The sequence below is a fragment of the Staurois parvus genome, unplaced genomic scaffold, assembly GCF_062004578.1.
Source record: "Staurois parvus isolate SC_StPar_1 unplaced genomic scaffold, SC_StPar_1.0 ptg000031l, whole genome shotgun sequence".
NCBI lineage: Eukaryota > Metazoa > Chordata > Amphibia > Anura > Ranidae > Staurois > Staurois parvus.
In genome coordinates, this window is record NW_028317827.1 from 14,631,638 (window position 1) to 14,651,627 (window position 19,990).

The following is a 19,990-nucleotide window of genomic DNA, read 5'->3' on the forward strand; positions in this document are numbered from 1 at the left end:
GACACCTTAAGAGTTTGCTTCACTAAAACTAAGGGGCCAAGCCCAACCCCTAAAAAACAACCCCATACCATAATTCCCAAACTTTACAGTTGGCACACTGCAGTCAGGCAAGTCCTGGAAACTGCCAAACCCAGACACATCCATCGGATTGCCAGACAGAGAAGCATGATTCAACACTTCAGAGAAGATGTCTCCACTGCTCTAGAGTCCAGTGGCGGTGTGCTTTATACCACTGCATCTGACACTTTGCATTGAACTTGGTGATGTAAGGCTTGGATGCAGCTGCTCGGCCATGGAAACCCATTCCATGAAGCTCTCTATGCATTGTTATTGTGCTAATCTGAAGGCGACACAAAGATTGGAGGTCTTTAGCTATTGACTCTGCATGCGCTCACCCGCTTTCTCATTTTGCGTGGCCTACCACTTGGTGGCTGAGTTGCTGTTGTTCCCAGTTGCTTCCACTTTGTTATAATACCACTAACAGTTGACCGTGGTATATTTAACGGGAAAGAAATTTCACGGATGGACTTATTACACAGATGGCAACCTATCACAGTACCACGCTTGAATTCACTGAGCTCCTGAGAGCGACCCATTCTTTCACAAATGTTTGTAGAAGCAGTCTGCATGCCTAAGTGCTTGATTTTATACACTTGTGGCCATGGAAGTGATTGGAACACCTGAATCCAATGATTTGGAGGGGTATCCCAATACTTTTGGCAATATAGTGTATTTCTAAGGCTCCATTCACATTAAGCTGAGTGTTTTAAGGCATTTTTTCAAGTGTTTTTTTTAGGCATCTTTGAGTGTTTTTTGGGGCAGATTTGCAAATATTATAGGCGTTTTTTAGGACGTTTTTCATTTAGGAGTGTTTGCTGTGGCCAATTAGAAATAGAAGTAGCTGCTGTTTGATCTTGAAATGCCTGAAAAAACACTTGAAAAAAATGCTCATTCCCACTGTTCAGGTGTTTTCCATTCAAGTCTATGAGGACAAAATACTCAGATTTGCCTGAAAAGTAATGCAAGTACTTTTCTCAGCGACAAGCGTTTTGCTAAAGGTGACAGAACACTTAAGTATGAACAAGGCCATTGGAAATAATGGCATTTTACTTGTGGAGCGTTTTTGAGTGTCAAGCTTCTAGGTGAAAATGCTCAAGCCTGAACGAGGTCAGGTCTGTTTAGGTTCTCTGTAAAAATCCCGCCATCATATTAATTGATATGCTTTGTTACTACAGTATTCATAAAGTGGAACTTGTGGTTCCTACATGTCAAGCGATGACCTCATCCTATGTGTGTTTGTGGGGGGGGACTCACTCTCCAAAACACAGCAAATCATTCTCATTTTTACCAATTTTGGTGGTATGTAAGTCATACAATTTGTAAAGTTTGTTTCTCAGTCTTTTGGACCACAAACAATATGTATAAAGATTTAACTACTGACAATTATTGTTTTAGAGCGGCATCATTTCCCTGAGGAAGAATCTGCACTAAAGTATTCGAAATACAATGGATTTAGGCTGAATGCACTTGTAGTCCCCTCAATTGAGGTTGCAAGATGGAAATCAGCTTCAAAGAATACCACTAACTACTCAATGCAATAATTACAAACAATGTCAAGCAAATATGTTCTCAAGAATTGTTACATTCTTTTGGGAAAATATGTGTTGATGTGTTAAATAAAATGTCAAATCTTTTTTAACAATTGTTTGGTTCGTATATACTTCAAGTTTGCCTTAAAAATCCCAACAAATGTAAGGTACAATTCTCTCTATTAGAAAAATGGGGATGATGGCAACCATACCCTAAGTTACACCGGATGACTTTTTATTGTCAAAGTTTATCTGAACAAGCTGAAGTTAGAAGCTGTTTGGCTACCATGCACATTCATGCTGCATTAGGAATTCTGCATGCTGCATACCCCTGCTCAATACCATTCCCAGGATCAGAAGTGACATTTAGCTGGAAGAGTAAATCAGACTACTTCTCTCTCCTGGTAAGTTCTATAACAGTTTATATTTCAAGGAGAAAACCTTTTACAAGCAAGTTCTGTAGTATAGCAGATAAATTATATATCAGATTAATGAATGCTTTGCCTGCTTTCTGGCTGAGTGTAATAAGACACTTGTGGAAGATTGTTTCTCTGCGCTGATGAGCAAATGGGACTGCTAGAGAAGCCATGGACTTTAATAGGTAGGGTCTTTTCAGCAATATATATATATATATATATATACAGTTGTGTTCAAAATAATAGCAGTCAGACATCACTAATGCTGCTGCATGCTGCTGATTCTGTGTAATTGAATCACTAATTGAAAGGGGCATGTTCAAAATAATAGCAGTGCGAAGTTCTATTAGTGAGGTCATTCATTCTTTGAAAAACAGGTGGCAATTATTGCCCTTATTTAAGGAAGGAAGGCAGCAAATGTTGGACATGCTGGTTACAGTGCATTTCTCTCTGAAATTCTGAGGAAAATGGGTCGTTCCAGACATTGTTCAGAAGAACAGCGTATCTTGATTAAAAAGTTGCTTGGAGAGGGGGAAACATATAAAGAAGTGCAGAAAATGATAGGCTGCTCAGCTAAAATGATTGCAAATGCTTTAAAATGGCAACCAAAACCTGAAAGATGTGGAAGAAAGCAAAAAAATACCATTCGAATGGATAGAAGAATAGCCAAAATGGCAAGGACTCAGCCAACAATCAGCTCCAGGAAGATCAAAGAAGGTGTAAAGTTCCTTGTGAGTACTGTTACAATTAGAAGACGCCTATGTGAAGCCAAGCTATCTGCAAGAAGCCCCCGCAAAGTCCCACTGTTGAAAAAAAGACATGTGCTGAAGAGGTTACAATTTGCCAAAGAGCACACTGACTGGCCTAAAGAGAAATGGCGCAACATTTTGTGGACTGATGAAAGTAAGATTGTTCTTTTTGGGTCTAGTGGCCGAAGACAGTTTGTCAGACGACCCCCAAACACTGAATTCAAGCCACAGTACACTGTGAAGACAGTGAAGCATGGTTGTGCAAGCATCATGATATGGGGATGTTTCTCATACTACGGTGTTGGGCCTATTTATCACATACCAGGGGTCATGGATCAGTTTGAATACATCAGAATACTTGAAGAGGTCATGCTGCCTTATGCTGAAGAGGCAATGCCCTTGAAATGGGTGTTCCAACAAGACAACGACCCCAAACACACCAGTAAACGTGCAACATCTTGGTTCCAGACTAACAAGATTGACGTTATGGAGTGGCCAGCCCAATCCCCGGTTCTTAATCCAATAGAAAACTTGTGGGGTGACATCAAAAATGCAGTTTCTGAGGCATAACCAAGAAATAGAGAAGAACTGTGGAATGTAGTCCAATCATCCTGGGCTGGAATACCTGTTCACAGGTGCCAGAAGTTGGTTGACTCCATGCAACACAGATGTACAGCAGTTCTCAGAAACAGTGCTTATACAACTAAATATTAATTAAGTGATTCAAAGGAAAGCAAAATCTTCAAACATTTTTCAGTTTATATAGTGAATGTTTGAGTTTGTAAAGAAGAATACAAACACTGCTATTTTTTTTAACAGTCTAATATTCACTTTTCTTCAATTTGTTTAGAGGAACAAATTTGATATATTTTTCTTCATGTTTTTATTTGGAAAAGAATGTGTAGTGTTCCCAATGCATTTGTGTGTATGGAAATAAAAGCTATTAGAAGGATTTTGAGCTTTATTCACTTTTTTCAACACACTGCTATTATTTTGAACACAACTGTATGTGTATATATACACACATGTAAAATAAGGATTCATCAGTAAAACAAAAGAGAGATTCAAACTGCAATAACTCACAATGATCACATAACATTAAAGTGTTACTGAACCCCACACCCTGCATTCACCCTATCTGGTCTCAACACACAACATGGAAATGCAAATTTTAGTAAATATAAACTGCTAAATACCTTTTTTCATCAGCAGTTAGAGCAGTCTTGCGACTTCAGCAGAGCACCAGTTAAAGCATGTAGGAGGAGTTTTCTTTCTGCTCTAGGATGTGAAACCCTCTGACCCTTTGTCTGGACAGAGCTGGTTGGCTCTGTGCTGATCACATGCACTCTCTAAAGAAAAAAAACCTCTCTAGCAATGCACGCCAAACTGAGCATGTGTATGTGACTATGGATTCAGTCTGTATCAGGTAGTCATTTCAACAAGAGGAGGGGCAGAGAAGAAAGGATCAAATAGCCCTTAGGTTCCACAGTGAGTATAACAAGCATGCTTTACTGCATATACAGACTGATTTTACTGTTGTGGGTTGAGTAACACTTTTCTCTGAAAGCCTGAAAAAGGAACTAAACCCTTCTTTCCTTTACAGCCAAGAAAACTGCCATCTAAGGGGTTGATTTACTAAAGGCAAATAGACTGTGCACTTTTCAAAGTGCAGTTGCTCCAGAGCTTAGTAAATGAGCAGTTCTGCTGACTTCCATCATCCAATCACATGCAAGCAAAATTGCTATTTTTTGTTTATTTTCCCTGCACATGATTAGGCATTCTTTGCAAAGTGAAGCTGTACCTCATTTACTAAGCTCTGGAGCAACTGCACTTTGCAAATTGCAAGGTCTATTTGCCTTTAGTAAATCAACCCTTAGCTTCTATTTGATCTGATTCTGCCATAGTGCTGCAAGTGTAATGAATTATGACACCAGCCATGACTTGACAATTCAGTGGAAAGCTGACATAAGTACACTACTAACTGTAGCAGTTATCATTCAAGGCATGACTTGAATGTAGAAGTTTTTGGAGACAGTTACATCAGTGGGTTTAATTGTGTCTTAAAGCAGAGCTGAATTTCTGCAGGCAGGCTTTTATTTACAGAAGAGACATGTAATTCTCCGATGTGCAGCTTAGCTTACAGCATCGGGCTGTTCTCTGTGCATGCAGGAGTGACATCGTCCATGACCAATCATCATCACTGGCCAATGAAGAGGCCCAAGGATCAGCAAGAAGATGCCAGCGCAGGACTGTTGGACAAGAACGTTTTAAGCCTGTAGTTCCGCTTTAACTTTAGTTCAAATTTTTTTAAATCAGCACAAGGGATAGTACTTACACTGAATGAGGAGTGTCCCATGTACAGTACTGGTGACTGTTATCTTCATTTAAAGCAAAACTAAAAGCACAAAAACTTACCTTAGTTCCTTTCTGGTACTGGCATCTTTTCCCCTGTTTTTTCCCAGTCCCGGTGCTAGTCTTTAGCTATTTGAATTGGCTGGCATGGGAGTGCAGTCATCCCAGCACACTGCCAGCCAGTGTGCCGGCATGTAAACTGAGCTTTGCATGCGCAGCTCGGTGCACATTTCTCAGAGGATTGTAAATACGCAAATTAGTGTACTTTATTGCAGAAGAGACATTGCAAGTCTCTTCGCCAATAAGCCTGCCTGTTCACATTTTTTTTAATTTTTTACATTTAGTTCCACTTTAAATCTTCAGTCCTCTGATTCCCCCCAGCATACACCTAGGGTCAATACAAGCCACTGGACCTGTCATAGGTGCTCTTGAAAAGTTCCAACTGTGCATGTTCTTTCCACCCCCCCCCCCCCCCACATCCAATCATAGAATCTGTACCATAGCTTCCTGCAATGAAAAGCGCTATATGAATGGACCTTTCATTCATCTGCATGTTTCCTTTTCATTGCTGGAAGTGATAGTACAGCTTCTATGAATGGAGGAGGGTCTTGATGAGTGTCTATGACACATCCAGTGGCTCGTATTAACCCCCACAGCAGAAAAAGATTACAGATGTGGGGATTAGGGGGGCAGAGGACTCAATATTTAAACAAATATTGCAGCCACAAACACGGGATATTTCTTATTCAACATAAGTAAAGTCTTTTTCTCTAGTTAAAAAAAAAAAACAAAGACTAAAGACTTTCCACCCCCCCCCCCCACATCCAATCATAGAATCTGTACCATAGCTTCCTGCAATGAAAAGCGCTATATGAATGGACCTTTCATTCATCTGCATGTTTCCTTTTCATTGCTAGAAGTGATAGTACAGCTTCTATGAATGGAGGAGGGTCTTGATGAGTGTCTATGACACATCCAGTGGCTCGTATTAACCCCCACAGCAGAAAAAGATTACAGATGTGGGGATTAGGGGGGCAGAGGACTCAATATTTAAACAAATATTGCAGCCACAAACACAGGATATTTCTTATTCAACATAAGTAAAGTCTTTTGCTCTAGTTAAAAAAAAAAACAAAGACTAAACTTAATCTTTAACATATTGCCACCAGCTTTCTTATACAGTGCCTTGAAAAAGTATTCATACCCCTTGAAATTTTCCACATTTTGTCATGTTACAATCAAAAACGTAAACGTATTTTATTGGGATTTTATGTGATAGACCAACACAAAGTGGCCCATAATTGTGAGGTAGAAACAAAATGATAAATGGTTTTCAAAATATTTTTTTACAAATAAATATGTGAAAAGTGTGGCGTGCATTTGAATTCAGCCCCTTTTACTCTGATACCTCTAACTAAAATCTTGGGGAACCAATTGCCTTCTGAAGTCACCTAATTAGTAAATAGAGTCCACCTGTGTGTAATTTAATCTCAGTATAAATACAGCTGTTCTGTGAAGCCCTCAGAGGTTTGTTAGAAAACATTAGCGAACAAACAGCATCATGAAGGCCAAGGAACACACCAGGCAGGTCAGGAATAAAGTTGTGGAGATGTTTAAAGTAGGGTTAGGTTATTAAAAAGCTTTGAACATCTCACGGAGCACTGTTCAATCCATTATCTGAAAATGGAAAGAGTATGGCACAAATGCAAACCTACCTAGACATGGACATAAACTGACAAGATGGGCAAGGACAGCATTAATCACAGAAGCAGCCAAAAGACCCATAGTAACTCTGGAGGAGCTGCAGAGATCCACAGCTCAGGTGGTAGAATCTGTCTACAGGACAACTATTAGTCATGCACTCCACAAATCTGACCTTTAAGGAAAAGTGGCAAGAAGAAAGCCATTGTTGAAAGAAGTCCCATTTGCAGTTTGTGAGAAGCCATGTGAGAGACACAACAAATATGTGGAAGAAGGTGCTCTGGTCAAATGAGAACAAAATGGAACTTTTGTCCTAAAAGCAAAACGCTTTGTGTAGAGAAAAACTAACACTGCACATCACCCTGAACACACCATCCCCACAGTAAAACACGGTGGCGGAAGCATCATGTGGATGCTTTTCTTCAGCAGGGACAGGGAAGCTGGTCAGAGTTGATGGGAAGATGGATGGAGCCAAATACAGGGCAATCTTAGAAGAAAACCTGTTAAAATCTGCAAAAGACTTGAGACTGGGCGGAGGCTCACCTTCCAGCACGACAATGACCCTAAACATACAGCCAGAGCTACAATGGAATGGTTTAGATCAAAGCATATTCATGTGTTAGAATGGCCCAGTCAAAGTCCAGACCTAAATGCAATTGAGAATCTGTGGCAAGACTTGAAAATTGCTGTTCACAGACACTCTCCATCCAATCTGACAGAGCTTAAGCTATTTTGCAAAGAAAAATGGGCAAAAATGTCCCTTTCTAGATGAGCAAAGCTGGTAGAGACATCCCCCAAAAACACTTGCAGCTGTAATTGCAGCAAAAGGTGGTTCTACAAAGTATTGACTTAGGGGGGCTGAATACAAATGCACACCACACTTTTCAGATATTTATTTGAAAACCATTTATCATTTTCCTTCCACTTCACAATTATGTTCTACTTTGTGTTGGTCTATCACATAAAATCCCAATCAAATACATTTACGTTTTAGTTGTAACATGACAAAATGTGGAACATTTCAAGGGGTATGATTACTTTTTCATAGCACTGTATACTGTATGTACAGTATATGCTGTCCTTCATTAAATAAATACACGCACAGACTGAACATGAGATGACAGTAGTCCGTTACAACCTTTTGATACTTCATGTCTATACGGAACTACTAAGGAAGGCCATACATTATACATATGTTGATCGATACATTGACTTTTGTACAACAAGGGGGCCCATACATGGATCAAAATTTGGTTGGTCCCTGACAAATGGACAAATTTTGGTCAGCTTAATGCAGAACTACACTTCATCTATGCACCACAAACCAAAAGCAAAATTTAATTCATTTTTAATATCCAGAGCAAACCCACCAATAAAATCTATGTCCTAATGCTTTATTATGCTGAAAATTCATTTTGAAAAACACCCCCTAGCATTTCTGGCTATGGCCATCCTGAATAAGGGCAGATGATTCATGTAGTATTTACTTCCTGGAATCTATCTGCCCTTATCTCAGGCTTTGCAGGCAGGACAATGGGCTTAGCTCAGCAAACCCCTCTTGAAGACTCTTGGGATGGACATCATTTGCCTAGGCATGGAAACCAGGATGTAACTGAAGAAATGTAAAAACAAAAGTAAAAGTAAATATGATATACTCTCCTATCTTTACTAATGCTAGCAGCATAAGCATAAGGATTAGAAATAGTCAATGTTGACTGAGAGAATAAATTTTGCTGTAAGCCAGCAGGACAGCCCCTATTGGAGGCAACATTCATTTGGGCAGGTCATAATGCCTTTTCCAATCACTGCCCCTACCCGAAATAAGGTACAACAGAATCCCCCCCGGTACTACCCCTGTTTTTCCTCCAAACAAATTGGAATTTTCAGTTCTTCAAACTGTAGCTGAAATGTTTGTGGAGATCTCTTACAGCAACCATTAGAGTATGAACACTGTAGGGCACAGGTATTATCCAAGGTCACAATAGAAATTGTATAGAGTAAAAAGCCCTTATCATCTTGAATTAACATTTTTACATGTCCTAACCAAGCTGTGATATTTCCTTCCTAAATAACTGTAAGAACTGGTCACTCTAAGAAGGCATCAACTGATTTCAAAATAATGATTAAACTTGTTTCATAAAATTGTAACAGGGCCCACCAGAGTAACCTTTATTCTGGCCCAGTTTATGTTCTAACATAGGTTTGAGCTTCTCATGACCTGCACTAAGGGTTGCCACCATTCCTAAGAAAGAATACTGATCTTATGGTCTTTTTCCTATCAATAACATTGTCAAAGGGTCCCAATTTTACCTGCACTACAAGTGTGAGATCATCATGCACTTTCTAATGCACAGGAACAACATATGGAACGTCCTGCTGATATGAGAAGTGAAAGCGGTATTAAACCCAAAAACAAACATTTCGTATATTGCAGCTCACCACTAATTAGATGTGACATATATATTCATTTTGTTAGTCTTTTATTACTTTATTTTCACTTGGTGATTCAGCCAGTAAGTCTGTTATTTTTCAGCTTCTTTGAACAGACCAAGCTGTTCAGCAAAAGTAGCAGTAAGAGGGTTTAGACAAACCATTTACTACGGACTAAGGTGCTTAAAATTTTCAGCATTTTTTCATTTATGAATTTAAGAAAAACCATTTGCTGTTACTGTCTAAAAAAGTGTTAGCCGGGGAAGTGCTGGAACAAGGTCATCCAGCACCTAGGGCAAGGATGGCAAATCAGGTGTCCACAACAGAGTCCCTCTTTACATCAACTGTCCCCAGTAGAGTCCCTCCTTATATCAGTTGTCCCTAACAGAGTCCTCCCTTACATCAGGTGTCCCCAGCAGAGTCTCCCTTTACATTAGGTGTCCCCAAAAGAGTCTCCCTTTACAGGTGTCCCCAACAACGTCCCCCTTTACATCAGGTGTTCCCAACAGGGTCCTCCTTTACATCAAGTGATCTCTGTAGAGTCCACCTTTAAATCAGGTGTCCCCATTAGAGTCTTCCTTTTCATCAGGTGTCCCCAGTAGAGTCCCCTTTTACATTAGTTGTCCCCTGTACAGTCTTCCTTTACATCAGGTGTCCCCAACAGAGTACCCCTTTACATCAGATGTTCCCATGCTCCCAAGTTGTAGTCCCCCCCCCCTTTCCCCCTTGTAGCGGGAGATCAGTATTTACTGTGTCTGCTTTCTCTCTCCAATCATGTGAAAAGTCACAGTCCACCCTCCTTCCTCAACCATACAGTACTGAGACAAAGGACAGCTCTCTGTCTCAGTGCTGGCTATTTTTTCCACTCCATGCAAGATAAGAGGAAGGAGAAAGCTGAATCATACCTGCAGCAGCAGCTACTGGCCTCTGCTCTTTCTGACAGGAGTGACACTGCAGTCACTCCTGTCAATGAGGAGCAGGATTAGCTGCCAACTCGGCAGCACCCCCCTTTAACACTGGCAGCCCCCTCCCCCCCCCAGTCCCTGCCCTGCACAAGGGTTTAGTTTTAATTCATTAAAAAATAAAAAAAAATTGGTTTGTTCAGCTCTAACTGTCTGAATTTTCTGTGGGTAAAATAAAAACCAACTATACTTACCTTACTCATCTCTCCCATAGGCTTCCTCCCACCTACCCAACCATTACCCCAAAATAGCTTTTCTTCACTGCTCTGTTGGTCATACTCTGATATCATTAGATACAATGCAGGACAAGTAGTCCTGAATTATAAATGAGGACTCCAAAGGAATACACACAACTCAAAGAAATTAAGAGCAATAGCTGCAGGGGGAGTGCGGAATAGGGTAAGAATGGTTGCTTTTTCTGCTCCCCCTTAAGGAAATGAACATTTAGTCCATGCAGTGTTGTGGTAGCCCCACTGAAAGGGTCATTCTTTCAGGAGTTCAGCTTAATTGGTGTCCCCATTTCCTCTTCTTCTACTTGATGGTTGAAAAAACAGAAAGTGAAACAATGATGTGGTGACAAGCGTGTCAGGTTTTGTTTACATTGTATGAACCCCTTGGGCAGCTTTACCTCTTTTCCCAACCAGGTGATATGTAAGAAAGAATAGGAAATGACAGAAAATCCCCTCAATCACTATCCAATCCTGGAGCTTTTATAATCCATGTTTTGCCTCATTGAGATCTGAGAGTCCCTCTGTGCAGTGGCAGATGGGACTAACAGTCTCTTTATTCACAGATTTCTGTGACATGGTGTGTGGGCCGAGCCACGCCCAGCCATGCCAAACTCAAAAAATTACAGGAGCCTGCAGGGAGACAAATCCCCTAGATTGGGTAAGTGGAGTGTTTGGGGTGGAAGGCTGTATACTGTAATTGTGTCTGAAACATGAAATATGGTAAGAAAGGTGGACTTAGTCTTTAAATTTTGTCAAAAGCAAAATACAAAGCAGAAAAAAACTAATTTAAAAATATATAGGATGAAACCTGTCTATATCCCCACGCTCAAGAAATGATGAAAATATTGGTATACAAAAATAAAATAAAAATTATTAAACCGGTAATTAAATATTTAAACCAAGCTGCCATTTTTAATAACACCTTCAGAAGATGTTGGATATGACGAAACACGTCAGGGTGTGACCATCTGTGCCATCAGCACACACGCCGGGACCACGTTGTGAGAGCACGTGATCGTTGTTTCAAGATCTTAATTACCAGTGTGCGGTGAGACTGTCACTAGCTGCTGTGGTCGGCGGCCATTTTATTGGAAGTATATATACAATGTGCATTACCATGTTACTCAATGTGAGTGCTTTTCTTAAGGGGGGTTTTCTATGGCAATAAATGATTGTTTTTACGGTATCACGCTATGTGGCTGTTTTATTTTGCCCACACACGAAACTGATATTTCTCAATCTGAATGAGGAGGAGATTGGAGTATGAGATACTAATAATCGATTGATTGGAGGTTCTTTTTGGCTGCTGGCTGATTATCAAGTTTGAGATTTCACAACCATTCATTATTAAGGAGATTGATTGAATTCCTACTAATTTTCCACTGTTGGTTACTCACCAGCTTCTGGTGAGTGTTGAATCCAATGGGGTGTTAATCACTGCAGGATCACATAAATGGTGGATCACTTTATCTTGAAGAGACACTTACCACTGGAATGAACTGAACTTTTCACTTTATAATTTTATTTTATAATTTTTTTTGGTGGAAGTTTTTCATTTTTTTTTATCCTTTTATATCAATTGGACATTGTGTTTTAACATAGTGCTGTTTATGTGTATTTTTTTTAGTCACTGTTTATAGAAAAAAGCTAACATTGGCAAAATGTAAAATCTCTATAAAGAATTTGATTTACAGCTTTATATTTAAAGGTTTGTTGTTTTTGGAAAATTAATCTGAATCTGTAGAATACACAAGTATTTTAAAGTGCGGCCCCGATCCTCCTCTTCTTTGGCCCCCGCCAGCACTCCTCGCTCCACCTTTTCTTGGTGTTCTTTTTCTGCCCCCCTTCCCGCTTCCTCATCACAGGATTTGACTGACAGCAGTGGAAGCCAATGGCTCTCACTGCTTTCAGCCAAGCCTGTGAGAGTGGGGAGCAGAGGGAGAGCCGCTACAGATGGGCAGAGCACTAGATTTAGTGAGGGCTCACGTAAGTATAAGAGGGGATGAGGGGGCATACTGCGTAACTGCTACCTAAACATTTTTTCATTTACTGTAAGGAATGCATTAAAGTAAAAAATGTTTAGGCTTTTGAACCGCTTTAAGAGAAAAATGTACTATATGATGCCAAGGAACACCATTTATTTCAATAAAGATATAACTGTTTCTCCAAAGTCTACCCCTGAAATGACTAAGTAAAAACAATCTGGTAGTGAAAGCATAGGCACCACCCTTCCAAGATACAGTGTGTACCTGAATGACTCATTGACATTGTGAGGTGGAATGTGGACCACCTACGTTTCAGTCTTCATGAAGGTAACACATCATAGAGCAGCTCCATGTGTACTAAACCGAGTGAAAATGAGATGGTATGAACCAACACTTTGCAATGCCCTTTCTCCTACAAAATTGTTATTGTTTTCACCATAGATACATTTTAAATAGTAGGACCAGACTAGTTTAATTTGAATAGCTACTCGGGTACAAATAAAATGGTCATTAACTTGGTAAATCATTATAAGACTAAGAAGAGACTAGTGGGGGACAGCACCAAGCCTCAAGATGTACAAACTTTGAAAACTTTTTCCTTACTACATTTTCCCATTTTCTGGTTATATGTGACTTAATTCAAGAGAACTTTAGGAGGCACAGAGGATGTTTAGAGGAGTTATATGGCTCTTTTTTTTGTATGATGTTTGTATGGTTAAAACGCACTCCTGAAAATAAGGCAAACCCGTGCTGTCTTCAATAGTGTGTTCTACAATCTAAAATAATTCCATAATACAAGAAAGTTATCTTGTACAAAAAGGACATTGATCAATCAAATAAGAAATAGTGGTAGATAGATAGATAGACAGACAGACAGACAGACAGACAGACAGACAGACAGACAGACAGACAGATAGATAGATAGATAGATAGATAGATAGATAGATAGATAGATAGATAGACATAATAATTGTCCGTTCTTGCTACTCTAAGGAACTATAAATTACTAACCACCACATGGGCGAAAGCAGTGATCACCCTCCATCTGCTCAGACACAATTACAGCCACATTAATGTTAATGGCACAAATGATTAACAGAAGCCTAGAGGCAGGCCTAAATAAAAATAGTAAAAATGTTTCAAACTACAGCATGTTTCATAATGCTTTCCAATCAATACAAGATATGAGAGATAGTCGACTTACTGAGTCTATTAAGCAATGAAGGAAACCTTCACTAAATAATTAATTCAAGTTTGGTAAATATTAAAACACAAGAAAGCTCATTTGTGAAACAAAGTGCTAGCATTTTGTGGAGTGTCCACTTTGTTCAGTATATTATTGTTTGTTATATATTAAAATATTAAAGGGTCAATCCACCCAAAAGTAATGATGGGCTGGCTCAGATCCTAGCTTCTCAAATGTCTAGATACTCCACCTGGGAGATCTCCATGCCATTTTTCCTGACTATAGTCTTCTTGTCTACCTTTGTGTGTTCCAAGTCCAACATTCTACAGCCATTTTACCTTCTGGTAACTGGAACCCAGTTACTACTGGCTACCTGCCTCCATTTTCCCAACAGACCAAAGTAGTCAGTCATTCATTGTTTCATCACTTTCCCGGTGTGGCCTGTAACTCTGCATATAACCCCAGTTGACTGCATCTACAGCTGCCTACAGAAGGTCCCAGTTAGGAAGATCACAAGAATTGCTTGGTGCTCTTTCAAGTTGGAAGGTGAGTTATTTTTTCTAAGTAAGGCATGTGTTTGTCTTGTCTACGGCTAGACTAAAGCTGTCCATACATGAAGTGAATTTTGTCTGGTTCCTGATAAACTAAAAAATTAATTCAGTGGGAGGCCCTGTCAGCCTCCTACAACACAGCATCCCTCCATTGAAAAATAAAAAATGAAGCCACTTGGAAAATCAGTCAGCCTAACAGCTTCTGCATACAATCATATGCAGCTGTTGTTCAGGTATTTTGACAGTTGGAGGGACTGGCTGTCAAAATACAGCAGCAGCAGCAGCAGGAGATTGCTCCATCTACACTGCATAGCGTGAATGGAGGAATCTGTTAGATTTTAATACCACAGGTTGAATGCAAAACATCTACACAAGTACAGCAAGCTTAAGATAAGGCTTCCAGAAACACATAGCCGAAGTTACCACTGACCAGGAAATATGTCAGTCTGGAAAGCTACATGACTACACAACCTTAAATGTTGGCTAGAATACATCGCTCCTTCTATATGACACAGTAACTGACTTGACCAGTGCTGCCTCTTTGTCTAAATCAGACTATAAGACTTTTTTTGCTAAGGGTTTGTATCTATTCTAATTTCCATTTAAAGCCCAATTCTAGGAATGAGACAAAAATTACCCTTGCAGGCCCCCCTCCCCGCTACAAGGGTTAAATGCTTGTTAAGTCTAGGGGTAGTTGATGAGGCTGCATTATTTACCTTATCCCTGCTCTGATTGGCTGTAGCGCTCCCTTCCTTCCCTCTCTAGCACTCCAGACTGTGGGTAGTCCCTTTGTGTCATCATGTGTAATGGCTATTAACCCTACATAGCATGGGTATTCCTACTCAGGAGTGTGATCATGGCCAGGAGTATCTTACAGGAGAGGCTTCACAGGATCACTCGCACCACTGGATGGAGCCTTCCAGAGCAAGGAATAAAGTACTGTAAGTATCACTCCGTATATCTGCACCCTACACTGAGCAACAGTTAACCCTCGCAGTGCAGTGGAACTTTGACCTTTGGTATATGTGGTTAGGGGTGGCATCAGGGGTAGATTTGATCTAATTCTTGAAGTTGTGCTTTAACTATTGGGGGGGAGGGCATTGCAAGGGCAGACTTTGTTTAATTCCCGGAGTTGGGCTTTAATAATGGTTCTCATCTGAAACTTTCCTCCATTTAAATTAAGCTTTAGTACTGAAGGGGTTACCCAATGTAGAAAATTATTATAAAGGTACATTCTTGCCTTTCTAGAGAGCAAGAGTTGACACTGGTGATTTCAAGCCACCCTTCCGTCTGCTGCATGATCCGATGGGTAAATAAAGCTAAATGGACTTCCTGTTTACTTAGAATTATATAGTAGGTAAACATTCTAGGACAGGTTATTCATTGGAGGAAAACAAATCATTATGGAAAATCAAGATAGCCAGTGATTCATTCAAAATGACCTTTCAACCCATGTGTTCTACTTCCAATATTCAAATAGTCTCCCTATACAATAAAAGGTAAAGTTCCTCAAGACCGCAGATGTGGGTTGCCATCACTGTATCCTTCTAAGGGTTAGTCATCATTCCCCTGCTCAACAAATTCATGTGACACTCGTCCTAGGGATTTTCTGCTTGCTCTTATGATGTCATTGAATCTTTTTTTAGGAAATATTGCTTCCAAAAATAAAATAGCATTTTGGTTCCGACCTATTTTTCATACAGCATCTTCGATGTGAAAGAACGGAGGGGGACCCTGGCATGCCTACACAATGGTAACTCATATGAAGAATAATAACAGACACCATCTTTACACAGAGGCCTACAGATTTCATGCTATAAAAATGCCATCAAGTGTTTATTGCATCTTCTCTGGTCATGGAGCTGTAAAGGTTACATCAATACAAAGGTTTTATACGGACATATCCTACAGACCACAAGTAAACAGACCAATTTCCTGTTGTTAACGAGAATTTGGCCTTCTCGTTGCTAACGTTTAGGATGTGCACATATAATAGCTTCACACTCAATATTTCCCTAAAGAGTAACTGAAATGAAGGTTTAATGCACGCACATCCACAAAAAAAACAAAGATCTATAGGCCAGATTGTTGCATTGAGGCCACTGGTTAGATGCTGTTGGTATTTATGTAGTCTCCATATCCTTACACATAAAGAAATCATTTTGCACCTGGTGTCATAAGATACGGCTTAAATAATTATAGACTGATTACCAAATCCTATATTTCACACCTTACAGAGGGTGACAGATCACTGATCCCCATGGCATCCAATTCACAAACCCTACAGATACACTGTATATACATGTGTATTTATGACCTTCAAGCCATTCCTCCTACCCAGGTCTATAATACAGGATGGACTTAGCATCTCAAATAAACACAGAGGAACAAAAAATCAATCACTGAGCAGCTCTTCATCACTAGTCATTTCTAGAAACGGTCCCTGTCCCCCCAATCTGGAAGCAGAACGCACAGTACATTCCGTCAAGGAGGAAAAGGATGGGGGGGGGGGAGTGACCAAGCCATGCAATAAATGCAAATCCAATGGCAAACACCAGACCCTCCTGTGTGTGATGGAGAGAGGCCTGAGATGCATTGGTAGCAGGACCTGTAGCAGTGAAGGGGTTAATTCATTAAGGCAACATAATTGCTAAATCCCTATAGATGTGCTTGTCCCCTTCCTCTCTTGTATCCTTATACCCATCCCCCCCCCCTCTTTTGCATGTATCTCTGGGAGATGGGGGCTCAGAGATGTAGGGATGTGGATGGAAGGGTTAATATGGAAATGGAAATATGCATGCATATTTGTTTATGGGTGCGTGCCTGCGCCTACAATACATATGTGACTACAGATAGGTGGCCATTGTATAGATATAAGGCAGGAATACAGATTTATAAATCTGTTGAATCCCTAGTGGAGATAAAAGGCAGGAAAGCATATTTACAAACGTGATGTACCCACATTGATACAAGGATATGTCAGCAATGCATATTTATAAATGTTACAAGGAATACATATAAATAGATACATAGGCACAGATTTATTTCTACCATCCTGCTGCCTTCATCATTGCATCCAGGCAGGACAATGCCATAGGAAGCCATCCTTTCTATAGAAGAATGAGAAGAGAAAGGTAGGATGATGATGGTGGAGAGGATAATAGTGAGGACCCTGGGATGGAGCCCCTACAATTGTTCCTGACCACCACAGACATCCATTGATCATCACTCACCCAGGCGATGGGAACAATGCTCTCCTCCTCGGCTTCTGCCTCTGTCTCTCTCTATCCCAGGATCGGGGAATATCCTCTATTCCATGGATGTCCTGTAATTCCAGGGCTGGGGTGCCCGGATCGCCGTGTCCCCGTATTCCAGGCGTGTCCCCGATCAGCAGCTCCTGTATTGTGGATGGGAGGAGGAGGAGGAGAGGGAGATAGACGAGGCTGCTGCTGCTGCGCACAGGGCAGGTGCAACACAAACAGCCAGAGCCAGACACCTTCCCAGGGGCAGGATGGAGGGGGATGGAAACAATGGATGGGGCTGGGAGGCACACAGGATGGCAAAGTGCCTTCCAAATATTGCCTGCCTGGGGGATGATGTGCTCTGTCTCCTGTGCAATCCACACCCCTACAAAATGCTTTCCTATGCCAGAGAAACTGAAGCGTCTAAAAGGACACCCCCACCCCTCCACCTCTTGATGTCACATATTGCACCACCCATTAAAGGAACTCGATTCTTAAAGTGTGTTCCCACGTTTGCAGTCTAATTTGAAAAACCTACAAAAAATTATATATATATATATATATATATATATATATATATATATATATCACACATACTACCTACATATAGCAGGGGTCTCCAAACGTTCAAAACAAAGGGTCAGTTTACTGTCCTTCAAACTTTAGGGGGGCTGGACTGTGGCCAGGGGGAGTAGAAAATGTCCAGGCATCAGTGAGAGTAAACAATGCCCCATCATTGGTATTAGAAGGAGTAATAATGTCCCATTGTTGGAAAAGTGCCCCATCATTGATATCAGAGAGGAATAGTGTTCGATTGTTGGTGTCAGTGGGAATAATACTGCCCTGTCATTGGTGTCAGTGGGGGGAATAGTGTCCCATTGTTGGTGTCAGTGGGAGGAATAGTGCTCCGTCAATAGGGGGAATAGTGTGCTATCATTGGTGTCAGTGGGAGGAATAGTGTCCCAGAGTTGGTGTCAGTGAGAGGAACAGTTCACCATTATCGGTGTCAGCGGCAGGAACTATGCCCCACTGTTGCTGACAGTGGGGCGAACCTTAGGCCAAATAAAAGCAAGCAAAGGGCAACATCCAGCCCACCAGCTACAGTTTGAGATATACATATATATATATATATATATATACATACTGCTCAAAAAAATTAAAGAAACACTTTGAAAACACATCAGATCTCAATGGGGAAAAATCTCATGCTGGATATCTAGACTGATATAGACTGGGTAATGTGTTAGGAACGTAAGGATGCCCCATTGTTTGATGGAAATGAAAACTATCAACCTACAGAGGACTAAATTCAAAGACACCCCGAAAATCAAAGTGAAAATATGATGCAGCAGGCTAGTCCATTTTGCTGAAATTGAATTGCAGCAACTCAAAATAGTACTCAGTAGTTTGTATGGCCCCCACGTGCTTCTATACATGCCTGACAACATCAGGACATGCTCCTAATGAGGCGACAGATGGTGCCCTGGGGTTTTTCCTCCCAGATCTGGACCAGGGTATCACTGAGCTCCTGGACAGTCTGAGGTGCTACCTGGTGGCGTCAGCTGGACTGAAACATGATATCCCAGAGGTGTTCTGTTGGATTTAGGACAGGTGAGCGTGGGGGACATTCAATGGTATCAATTCATTCATCCTCCAGGACCTGCCTGCATACTCTCGCCACATGAGGCCAGGCATTGTTGTGAACCAGGAGGAACCCAGGATCCACTGCACCAGTGTAGGGTCTGACAATGGGTCCAAGGATTTCATCCCGATACCTAATGGCAGCAGGGTGCCATTGTCTAGCCTGTAGAGGTCTGTGCGTCCCTCCATGGCAGGGGCGGACTGACCATTTGGAAACTCGGGCACTGCCCGAGGGCCTGGGGCCAGTAGGGGGCCCCATGAGATGCCCCTGGTACCTTTATCATAAGCTTTTTTGAGTTTGGGCAAGGACACAGGGACCCCATGATCCCCTATTGCCTGGGGACCCCATGAGTTGTCAGTCCGCCCCTGCTCCATGGATATGCCTCCCCAGAAAATCACTGACCCACCATCAAAACGGTCGTGCTGAATGATGTTACAGGCAGCATAATGTTCTCCATGGCTTCTCCAGACTCTTTCATGTCTGTCTCATGTGCTCAGGGTGAATCTGCTCTCATCTATGAAAAGCACAGAGCACCAGTGGCAGACCTGCCAATTCTGGTGTTCAGTGGTAAATGCCAATCGAGCTCTATGGTGCTGGGCAGTGAGCACAGGGCCCACTAGAGGACGTTGGGTCCTCAGGCCACCCTCATGAAGTCTGTTTCTGATTGTTTGGTCAGAGACATTCACACCAGTGGCCTGCTGGAGGTAATTTTGTAGGGCTCTAGCAGTGCTCATACTGTTCCTGCTTCCACAAAGGAGCAGATACCAGTCCTGCTGATGGGTTAAGGACCTTCTACAGCCTTGTCCAGCTCTCCTAGAGTAACTGCCTGTCTCCTGAAAACTCCTCCATGCTCTTGAGACTGTGCTCGGAGACAGAGGAAACCTTCTGGCAATGGCACGTATTGATGTGCCATCCTGGAGGAGTTGGACTGCCTGTGCAACCTCTGTAGGGTCCA

At 41.3% G+C, this 19,990-nt stretch overlaps 1 protein-coding gene across 1 annotated transcript in view; it reads right to left on the reverse strand.

Moving 5' to 3' along the window:
• The window catches only part of LOC149470821 (sodium channel protein type 2 subunit alpha-like), a 257,204-nt gene extending 239,405 nt beyond the window's left edge, over positions 1 to 17,799 (reverse strand). Inside the window, exon 1 of the mRNA XM_089660265.1 lies at positions 17,385 to 17,799. The gene's annotated coding sequence lies outside the window, so the exon portion shown is untranslated. The remainder of the gene's footprint in view (positions 1 to 17,384) is intronic.
• Positions 17,800 to 19,990: the final 2,191 nt, after the last annotated feature.